The 11,551-nt window shown below is 40.6% G+C and overlaps 1 long non-coding RNA gene across 1 annotated transcript; it reads left to right on the forward strand.

Annotated features, from left to right (window-relative positions):
* Window positions 1-364: 364 nt before the first annotated feature.
* Window positions 365-934, forward strand: LOC108125893 (uncharacterized). Its single transcript, XR_001773331.3, has 3 exons — window positions 365-620; window positions 700-735; window positions 795-934. It is a non-coding gene; the product is annotated as an uncharacterized lncRNA (long non-coding RNA).
* Window positions 935-11,551: the final 10,617 nt, after the last annotated feature.

Consider the following 11,551-nt stretch of genomic DNA (forward strand, 5'->3'; position numbering starts at 1 on the left):
TTCGCCACCAATCTGCATCAAAATCCAGAGACGAAATATTTTTTATATGTGAGACTTTAAAACTGAGAGATGCGACAAACGTCATCAAACGTAAACAAATTATTTTTACTTTATAGGAGATGTCCCCGTATATACAAATGCAATATCATCCGAATTAAGCTTCTTTAGTTTTTTCTCTCTTAAAGTAGAACTGGATTAGATTCTCTTTCATTAAATAAATCAATTAAATCTTAGTGAGATACATAAGTTTTACATACACAGTATACATTAATTTATATTTAAATGTTTGCTTTTATTTTTTTTCATAGAAATCAACTAATTGGCATCTTTGGCCTTTATAATCAGATTAATGGTACAATTCATGAAGCTTATTGAACCTCATATCAGTAGCAAACGGAATTTCAAGCGCTCCACATTAAAATAATTCTTTGAACAATGAATCTCAAATTGAAAATATGTGTGGCTATATTTTATGTAATTATAATGACCGTGAAAACATCAAGTCGTAGGATATACATAGCCAATTGTGATTTCCCATTCTATCGAAGTCTATCGAATGATTGTTATTTTAGAACAGTCACAGGGAAATGTATTCCAATAAAACGCAGATGTTAAATATGGTATGTTTAAAAAAAAATGTAAATAATTTTTTAACTTTTAAGCATATTTATTGCGAATATTAAAAATTATATTTCATAGAAGTCCACAAAGTCAACTAGTTTCTTGGCTAAATCAGTGAGTGTTAAATGCGAATGATTTTTTATGGCAATGCTAACCTGCCACTTACCCCGTAGCTTTTGCTGATTTTATTGCCGTTTGGTCTTTTGCCGAAAATATGATTTAACTAAATTATTACCTGGAGCACACCTTAAAGTAATACAAAAGGCACCAGAAACCACCAGCCGGCAACAACAATAAAGGAAATGCTTAATTCTGCATTGTCTTTCTTTGGGTTGGTGGATTGTGGGACTAGAGGATGGAGGACTGACTGAATGGAGGACTGGAAGGCGAGGAGCTGAGAGCAAACTAAACCGAACCTAAACGAAAGATGCACCTTCAGTCATACCGAAGCCAAAAACCAAAACCAAAATCGGGCTAAAGTTCGTCGGAGCAGGGGGAGGAGCAGCTGGCTGGGGGGAGGGAGGGAGTGGCTCCAGTCGAGCAGTCATCATCATAGTTTCGCTGGATTTCTGGCTGCTCGTGGGTGGGTATCATACATTTGAGCAGAACGCCTCTCCACCGCCAGGCCAGCTCATAGAAGGGAGCAGGATGAAGACAAGCGGGAGTCTGGGCCGCTTGCTGGGTTCGAAATTTTTGTTGGATTTTTTTCTTTTTTTTTTTGGTTGAGCAGGCAAAACGCATCACCATCACAATGTGCCATCAATAAGTGGTAACAGCGTGTTTTGTGGCCAAATACCTCTGAGATGAGAAGAGCTTTAGGGTATGTTGTTTTTTGAAGAGTCTTATAATAAAATCAAAATGAATAATACTATAAGGCTACGAATTAGGCTAAATAATTCATTTCAATCAATGATTTAAGATTGCTTATATTTATTTTATAAAAGTTAAGAGAATTTAAAGCATACCAAACATCCATTATGGGACAAAAACAAACGATTGACCTATAACTCCTTCCTAGATCCTTCAAGAGGTATCCCTTACTTTCAAACAAATCCCAGCTTCCTAGTCCTCACAGCTGTTGGGTGTTGGTGCCTCAGCCTGGTCGGTTCATTCGTGAGCGGAACGTTCATCAATGTGGCAATACTCTGGTTGCTGTTTTTCTTTATTTATTTATTTTTGTATTTTTTTTTTTTTCAACTCCGACGACGATCATAACTTGAAGTTCAATCGCAATGCCGCGGGCCATTTGCCGAGCCTTAGTGCCAAAGCCAAAGCCCAAAAGCAGCCAAAAGCCAGAAGAAACCCGGGTCGAAGCCCAAAAGCTGGGGAGGATGAGGCCACGAGGTACGAGAATCAATCGCCCACGTTTATGAATTGCTGCGGCGCCGAAAAAGCTGAAGAGTAGGGTTCACAAAAAAAAACCAAATATGGGGAAAGGGGTGCACAGGTAGAAGAGGAGGGGTGAAGGGAGGGGTGTGCAGGGAGGACTGCCGCCACCAGCAACGTGCAACATTTTAGCTGTCCACTGGGCCAGGCTTGTGTGTGCCTTGCAACCACAAAACGTCGCCACTTGCGCCTCATAAAATCGACAAAAAAATAAGCAAAAAAAAAATAAAAAAAGTTAAGGAGAATAAAGCCAGGAAAATAAGGGCTAGGCACACGCGCCATCCACGACTTTTCCCTTTTGAGGTTTATACACTAAGAAAAAATAGAACCAATAAGAAAGTATTCGATTAGAATTTTATTGTTAAATAAAGAGTAACTCAAAGGCTTAAAATTGGTTGTCCAAGACGTTTTACATAGGTTCTTCATTTTTCTTCCAGTGCACTTTAGGTTCTCCACTTTTTATTTTCCAATGGAGGCCTAACTGCACCTCATGCACCTCGTGCACCACGGGGTTAGGCCAAATCCAACCACAGCCCAAGATCAGCGCCACCTACGCTCGCCTCATGGCTTTTCGGTTCGGGGCGATCCATGTGGAGATGCTCAATGGATCCAAGAGATCCCAGATGCCAGATCCCCTAGATCTCTGCGGTGCATGCGACAAATATTTCAACACACAGTCCCACCGCCGCCGCCACCTCGCTCGCCATTCTAATAGACCGATTTGTCAGGGATCAGATTACATGCCTGCTGACGCCCACATCCGGTTGAATGGCTCTGTCTTCAGACTCCTGGCCAGATACTACTCGTAAAACCTGGCCAGGGCCAAAAAGTGTTGAATGAATGTTAGAACAGTGACTGTGAATGAACATATTTCACAACCTCACGCCGCGGGTAAGAAACTCCCAACGAATGGTTGAGAAAATTCGACTCGAATTACAAGGTATGGCTGAGGTAAGGGCCCTAGACAAATAAATGGATAAGAAAATGCTTGAAATTATAATTAAATTAAACAGTTCTTCATTTAGTTCCCCCCTGAAGATCAATTTCCATACCTACTCCTCCAGCTACCTCCTACTCCAAGGGCTTAAGCCTCCCTCGGAGCTTTGTTTATGGTTAATCTTTATCAATTTAAAGAAATATCTTTGTTTCGACATTTGCACATAAACAGCGTAAAAAACTTTTTTGAATCTTGCCCGCAGTGGCCGCCAAGATTCGCGATCGGCTGCCCAATCCAATTCCAATTCCAATCCGCATCTGAATCTGAATCTGAATCCGTGATCCCAGGGAATTCTTCAGTGGCGTCTCCAACGGAAGCAAAACCACAGGGGGTGGGCGTGGTGGCGGCGACGACATCGTCGTCTCCTCTTGGCCAGTAGACATTTGGTCAAGGCACACACATATTTTGGCCAAGACCCAAAGGGGAGCTGACAACAAGAAGCACCAAAAAGCACAATTTTAATGAGAATATATTTTGTGAAGTGGCCAAATGACAGCGCCGGGCCCCAACATTGTTCCCTGGTCTGGCCGAGGGCCCTGGCCAAATCCGTACCGGGTAGATATAATATTCCGTGAATTATGAAATGTAGGAGGTGGATCCTTAACGAAGCCCCCAGACCCAAGAAAATGTCGTTCACGCTGCGTAAAATGTTTTTGAAAATGCCATCGCCGAAGACCCTGAAACTTTGGAACCCAAACTCCCCCCTGCTGTTGGGTGATGACTACTACCAGCCGACTACTACCGTGGCTACCCGCAAAATATAAATTTAAAATAAATAAAATAAACCAATGGATCGGCCAGACAAAGTCCCCTAAATCTCAGACCAGTCGAGCGTTTATATGGCCATCAATAAAAATAAATCAAATCCAATTTTTAGAAACCTTTCAAAAATATAAATTGAAAAAAATAAGGGTGATGTGGGAATTTCATACTCTTTAAAAAAAACTTAATATATTCCTAGGATATACTATAGATATTTTAAAGTCATTCTAAGGAAACTTAGAGCCCTTAAAATAAATTTATTTATTACTATTTTCCTCTAATTGTTTCAAAGAGCTATTGTAAAGTCTTAATAAGTGTCTTTTTTAACATTAATAAACACACAAGTCTGCACACCATTTATGGAAATTAACAAGAGAAGCCACACCACTTGGATTAAGAGTCTTTTAACGAATTCGAGGTTGAGGTGAAGTCTTGTTATTGCGAATCCTTGAATAATTTTGCAGCAAAAAACAGCAAACATTCATTCACATATGCCCAACATCGCTACCGGAGTATACATATATGAGGAATATAATGCCAACTGTGACGGCTGTCCTGTTTTTTTAAATACATTTTTGGTTTTGGTTTTTTTGTTCTTTTAAGATTCGAGGATCATCGTCACCAGTTGGCACTCTTGGGGCGTCTTGTTAACATATCAACATCATGTCGCACTCTCGTTTGTTCGGTTTCCCTTTCATTCAACCCCCTGTCCGGGATATATCCATATTCATATATGGTTATCCCTACTCCGTATATAACCCGGCTGCCTGCCCGCCCATCACGTTGCCTTTTTTACGATTATTATTATTTTTACCGCTGCGACGGTATTCACACGAAGGCGCCAGCTCAGTTTTTTCGGCTCATGGATGTCGGATTTTTTTATTTTTGCGCCTCCTTTTATTTATTTCGCTTATGGCTTTGCAGCTAATTGGGAATTATTTTTATGCATGGATTGTGTGAAGAAATTGGTAATCATTTGTTGAGCGTAAGCCTTGACAGCGGCCTGCTGCTGGCTTTAATGCGGCTGTCTGGCGCATCAAGCGCCACCTTCGAAGGATTGGAAATAGGGACGCTCGGGTAGGACCCATATGTTCCCCTGCTTGGTTAATAAATATGTATGGCTTTTTGCATGCCATTTCTAAATGGAATACATTGAAAGATTTGTGAACCGATTCTCTAATCATTTACATAAAAATCTAAAAATAAGATATTTTAAAGATAGTTTTTATACCCTTGCAGAGGGTATTATAATTTTGTCCAAAAGTGTGCAACGCAGTGAAGGAGACATCTCCGACCCTATAAAGTATATATATTCTTGATCAGGATCACCTCCTGAGTTGATTTGAGCATGTCCGTCTGTCCGTCTGTCCGTCTGTCCGTCTGTCTGTCCGTCTGTCTGTCCGTCTGTCTGTCTGTCCGTTTCTACGCGAACTAGTCTCTCAGTTTTGAAGCTATCGTCTTGAAACTTTGCACACACCCTTCTTTCCTTTGCACGCAGTATATAAGTCGGAACGGCCGGGATCGGCCGACTATATCCTATAGCTGCCATATAACTGATTGATCGGAACTGGTATAACTTTGGTGTTTTGAGAGTTAGAGAGTTCAAATTTGACATGAGAGCTATTTTTGGCAAAATAAAACGACATGTCAAATTTCATAAGGATCGGCCGACTATATCCTATAGCTGCCATATAACTGATTGATCGGAAATGACCCAACTTTCGTGTTTTTGAAGATAGAAAGCTGGAATTTGCAACAGATTATATCTTTGGTCAGTTAATCCGACCTACGAAATTTCATTAGGATCGGCCGACTATATCGTATAGCTGCCATATAACTGATTGATCGGAAATGACCCAACTTTCGTGTTTTTGAAGATAGAACGCTGAAATTTGCTACAGATTATATCTTTGGTCAGTTAATCCGACCTACGAAATTTCATTAGGATCGGCCGACTATATCCTATAGCTGCCATATAACTGAACGATTGGAAATGGTATTTGGTAGAAATATCAACTTTCGTATTTTTGAAGATAAAAGCTTGGGACTTTTTTTTAGATTTTTTATTGTAATTAATTGGTTTTATTATGATGTAATCATAAGGATCGGCCAACTATATCTGATGTTTGCGATATATATCCAGTTTTAACTGCAAGGGTATATAAACTTCGGCTCCGCCCGAAGTTAGCTTTCCTTTCTTGTTTAATTTTTTCTAGTGGGCCCCTTTTTTCAAAATTGGGAAAAGCTTGGGTGGACACATATGGCCCACTGTGGTGTCTCTATTTCGCCCAACTTCAATCTAATTCTTGAGGGGAATATCTTAAAAGAATTGTACATTGATTCTCTACTAATATGCATAAAAATCTACAAACAAAATATATTTTAAATTTTTTGACAATTTTTCTGATTTCTAGTAAAAGTTGGAGAAACCATGGAAAGGAACATATGGCCCACTATTATACATAGCTCTATCTCGGCCAATTTCATCCCGAATCTTAAGAGACATGCCTTAAAAGATTAATAGATTGGTTCTCTATTAATTTGCAATAAAAACTATAAACTAAATATTTTTCAGATGTTTGTAAAATTTTCTAATGAAACCTCTTTTCAAAATTGGAGAATGCATGGGCAGGACACAAGTGGCCCACCACGTTGGATCTATCTCGACGATCTTTTATCCTATTTTTAAGAGGAATATCTTAAGAGATTAGTAGATTGATTCTCTATTAATTTGCAACCAAATATAGAAACAAAATATTGTTTAGATTTTTGTTAGATTTTCTAAGGAGACCCCTTTTAAAAAGTGGGAAGAGCATGGGAAGGATACAGATGAGCCACTTTTATGGCTCTATCTCTGTCAACTTTTATCCGTTTCTTGTACGTCATACCTTAAAAGATTTGTCGATAGATTCTATATCATTTTGCATGTAAATCTGGAAATAAAATATTTTTTACATTTTTTGTAAATTTTTCAGATACCTTCCGCCATTGGGGAAGGCATGGAAAGGACACATATGGCCCACAACGAATGCTATCACCGCCAACTTTCATCTGATTCTGGAATAAAATTCCTTGAAAGTTTTGTAGCTTGATTCTCTATTGATTTTCAATAGGTGCTTCTCCTAGATACTGCTCTATGAGTAATGCCCACATCCGCACCGCCAGCCGAAGATCTCGTTTCACACATCATTACAAAGTGGTCGTCCCCCGTAACCGCAAAAGTGGGAAGACAACGCCGGAACTGCGATTTGTTTGAGTTTCAATAACGAAGGGCACACACGGCCAGAGCACACGTGAACTCTTGGGAAAATTGATATTTCGCATTAGCGACACCAACAAACCAACACCAACAACGGGGTAATGACAATGAAAAGGTGTCAAAGTCGGGCCGACCAGGTGCGTGGGACTCGGATAGGGAATGGATGCACATCATCGGGCTGTCGGCCCTGGGAAACTCAAATCCAATTCAGAAAAAAAAGTGCAGCATTGGGCCATTAAGACAAATGGGTTGGCAGCAAAGTGCTGGCCAACAAAGCCGAGCTTGGCCAAAAGACAAATGAGGCGGTGGCTTGGGGCACTCACACAATGTGTTGACACGCTTTTGGGTTCGCCAGAGAACAGCTCACCGCTCACAGATACAAAGATACACAGGTACTGTAGAGATACAGATACAGATGCGACGACAATTTGTCAGTCCAACAAATAGCCGATGTACGTGAGCGAGCAAATCGTACGTGAATTGGGTGACAGAATCTCCAAATCTTTAAAAACCTAAAAAGAAAAAAAGAAAAGCGATTATGCAACTCCCAGACATTTGTCTAGGAATTTCATCGATTTGTTGTGACCACCGGGAACCGAAAAACAGGAAAAAAAAGTAAGACACAGACGAGAGGAGCCTGATATCAATCTTGATCTTGATTTCAGTTCGGCGCCTCTTTGATGGAAGCGGCCAAACAAATTCCTTTCGAGCTTTGGCTACACGACACCATGCCGGCATCCGACCTCGATGTGCGCTGAATTGTGTAAACAAGCTGACTCCAAACATACCCGGCATCATCAATTTCCAGAGCCAGCCCGATCCCCAGATCCCCCTCCAGAAAAGTGCCATGGAAAGCCATGGCGAGGGTAGAGGGTGTTCCGGGTTCCGAGTGGCAAAGAAGTCGACGAGTCGAGTCTTATTGGAAATTATCATAGCAGAGCATCTGAGTTATGCCCTATGCCGTCTCATCGTCGTCGTATTCGCAGTTCGCAGTTGTCGTTGTCCTGCCGATAATCAGACGCGCTTGGTGGCTCCGATTCTGAGTGGAGGCACTTGAAGAAATAATTGTTAACAGGACCTTATCCACAGGAACTTACTCCTATTTTTTCAATAAATTTCTTTCAGTGTTATGGTGCTCCATTGCCAATTCTGACGACTCCTGGGCTGAATCGACTCCACATGCATCTCGGTTGGAATATTTCAAGCGAAATCTGGCCAATGCGGTATCGATTGACTTGGCCGACTTGGCGCGGATCTGGATCTCTTTTGCATTTGGGGTACCGCGGGGGCCTTTGGGGGCTTTGAGGCTTTGGGCCTTTGGCTGCTTTTTAGCCGCTTTGGCTGCTGCGTTTGCGTTTTGCGGCCTTTCAACAAATTGACTCGACGATAATTGAAACTGACATGTGACTAATCTGCACCGAAGACTGCTCAGTGTGCTCCTTCAGCTCCCCCAAGAAACTGGTTGTGTTTGGTGGCTTGTCTTTTGGCCTTCTTTTTTTTCTCCTTACCCATTGCTGGTTGACAATCGGGCACTGTACTTTGCGCCATAAATTTTCCAACTGTTTCTCACTCAAGTCCCCGGGGCCGGCTGGCTACTTTGTTGGACACAATTTTCGATTCGATTCGATTGCCTAACATGCGGGTTGGATATTTATTTCCATATAACATATATACACACACTCTCTAACACACTCTCGCACTGTGTGGGTGGCGGTACTCAGCGGCGCGTTATAGAAAATGTTACTTTTGATTATTATTTATGCGACATGATGAACTGACGCCTCAGTCCCGTTTGCCACAGATTCAGTTTCCAGTCGCGTGAAAACAACACTAATGTGGGTGGCAGACGGATGGATGGCTAGATCGATAGCCGGATGAATAGAGAAAGTGTCACCAGATCACCAGATAGATCAGCCAGCTTTGGGGATGATGTAAAGCTCTAAACTTAAACCATGGCCTAATGGGAAGGGAACTCTACGAAAACGAGGCTTGAATATTTTTCAGAAACCTCCAAACTGACCAACCCAAACTTTCCTATTAATCATCATTATTCAGCAAACTTTCCGATTCGCAAACACTGTGGGAAAATCCCCCTAACTTATTTTTTGGCAACACCCACCAAATGGTTCTTATCGCTTCCAGTTACTGACCAGCTGCCTCTGCCTCACTGGAATTTAATGGGAATCTAATGGGATTTCGTCATTTCACGTTCAAGTGGAAATCATAAAATAATTTCGATAGCAAGTATGTGCGAATCGAAAAGTATTGAAATATAATTCCAGTAGTTTTTCCACACACATCTGTGCGATATACAAAAAAAAAAGCTATAGCGATAAAATGTTTTACGATCGCGGGGTACTGAGAAATTTAGATTTTGTTAGATCTTGTCCGCCCACAACAAACACGCTGATAAGTCTTATCACTTATCGATGATGGTCTGATAACACGTCACCAGCTGCCAAATACTTGGCACACTTAGCTTTCAGAATCTATCTGACCGATAATGGTGGCCAAATAAGATTCTCCGAATTGGTAATATTTCTAGCCAAAAAATGAAGATTGGTTCTTTCAAAAAAGGGGGCTCACGAAAAAATCCATTGGGGTAGGGATATAGTTAATAAGGATATGACATCTAAAGAGTATTTTTTTCTTTGGTGACAAATTCCTTAAACATACAGCTTTAGTTTTTATAGAGATTTGATAGCATCGAGCTCCATAAATTTGGAGACAAATTTTTAAAACACTTGCAGCTTTTATTTAGGAAAGATACTCTTTAAAAGAAAAGAGTTACTAAGTTTTTAAAGAAGACAAGGAATATTATATGTAGATCTATTTAAATATTTTGTTTTATTCTTTTTCTAATAATGTATTTCTTTCTGTAAATTTCTAAATTGTATTTTATTAGTGACCCCTTTAGATCACCTAATATTCGACTTTGGAAGATGAGTTTGTCGCCCTCTTGTCTTAATTTTATATTCTCTTTTTTTTTTTTTTTTTTTTTTTGCAAAAAGAATGCCACTATAAAGATAAACTCTAACATGCTTTATACATCATTAAACATTCCTGCACAGTCGTCGCTCTTTTTATTGGCTGCCTTGGAGTCATGGCCTTCTCCTCCCGCCATGCTGCCCCTGATGCCGCCCCCACTTGCCACATTTTGGGGAGAGCTTGAGGTGGTTTTTGGTGCAAGCTCTTTTTTCAGGTGATTTATACATGACAGGGCGGGTTTTCGGGGACCTCTTTCTCGGCCCCACATCCTTCTCCCACCCCTTATCCGATCCACCTTTATTTTTTACTCTTTCACGGTTATCGTTAAAGTGGCGTGCCAAAGCTACACGAGACCCGATAAATGTCACTGATATTTAATTAAGTCTGGTCGACCAGAAATATTTTTTTTTTTGGTAAGAAAGGAGAGGTCACATAAATGATACGAGTATACAAAAATTCATTAAGAAAGTATGACTTTTAAGAAGATTTTTTGGCTATAAATGGCTATCTAGAGGGGGTCTTCAACTATCTAATAATTGAAAGAATAATCTCATGACTAAATATTCTTAGAATATATTATTTCTCCTACTATTTCCCCCGTGATCCCTTATAAACAAAAGTATTTATTGAGCCATTCCAGGCACTTTAATCAATCGTAAATAAATGCCTAAAACCGAATCCGAAACAGAGCTGAAACTTTTAATTTTATTATGCCCAAATGGCGGTCAAAAGGGCGCCCCACCACCTCAGCAACCACATTCCAAATCGGCTGACTCAGTCGGCCATAAACCCGACTAATTTATAAGCCTATCCCCCCCAAAAAAAAGGGGTTGGGGTGGTGGCCCAGGAAGGGGAAAAAGTATCTCAAGAATCTCCGCTACCGCTGCACGCGCCATAAATATGTGTTAAGTATGCCTTATATCGAAAACTTGTGTTCATAACAATTTAATTTTGCTTTTGTTTCAGACCAACCAAAGAACAACAATGACACGACCAAGCCAGTCAGGCGAACGAGGCTACAAGAAATCGGCCAGGAACAAAAACTGGTCAACACCAACAAAAAAAAATGAAAAAAAATAATAAAACAACAAAAAATCAAAAATAAAAATAAACAAAGATTGTCGCGTGTCGAAGACAAGACGACGACAGCATCGCAAAAATCCCCAGCATCCCAGCATCGGTTGGGATCCCAAAGTTGGAAGTGGATCGCTTCGGATCGGATCTCCAGCGACAACAAGTCGTGCTAATGGGAATAGTATGTAAACGGATGTTTTAATGTCCAAAAAGTAAACTGCGAAAATCCAGCAACAACAGCAGCCCCCAACAACTTCAAAATCGTTCAACAAAAAAAAAACGAAAAAATAAAATGAAAGACACATCTTCAACGTATCGATCGGGTGAAGTGAGTGTACATTATAAACACCTACGAGAATTCTTCGCCGGCTGAGACACAAGTTCCCGAAGCCCCCAGAGTTGAAAAAGCGTACAAATTGCTTCAGGAAAGTGGTGACAAGCTCTCAGAGCTCTCAGAGTCCCCA

This window comes from Drosophila bipectinata, chromosome 2L (assembly GCF_030179905.1).
Source record: "Drosophila bipectinata strain 14024-0381.07 chromosome 2L, DbipHiC1v2, whole genome shotgun sequence".
Taxonomy (NCBI): Eukaryota; Metazoa; Arthropoda; class Insecta; order Diptera; family Drosophilidae; genus Drosophila; species Drosophila bipectinata.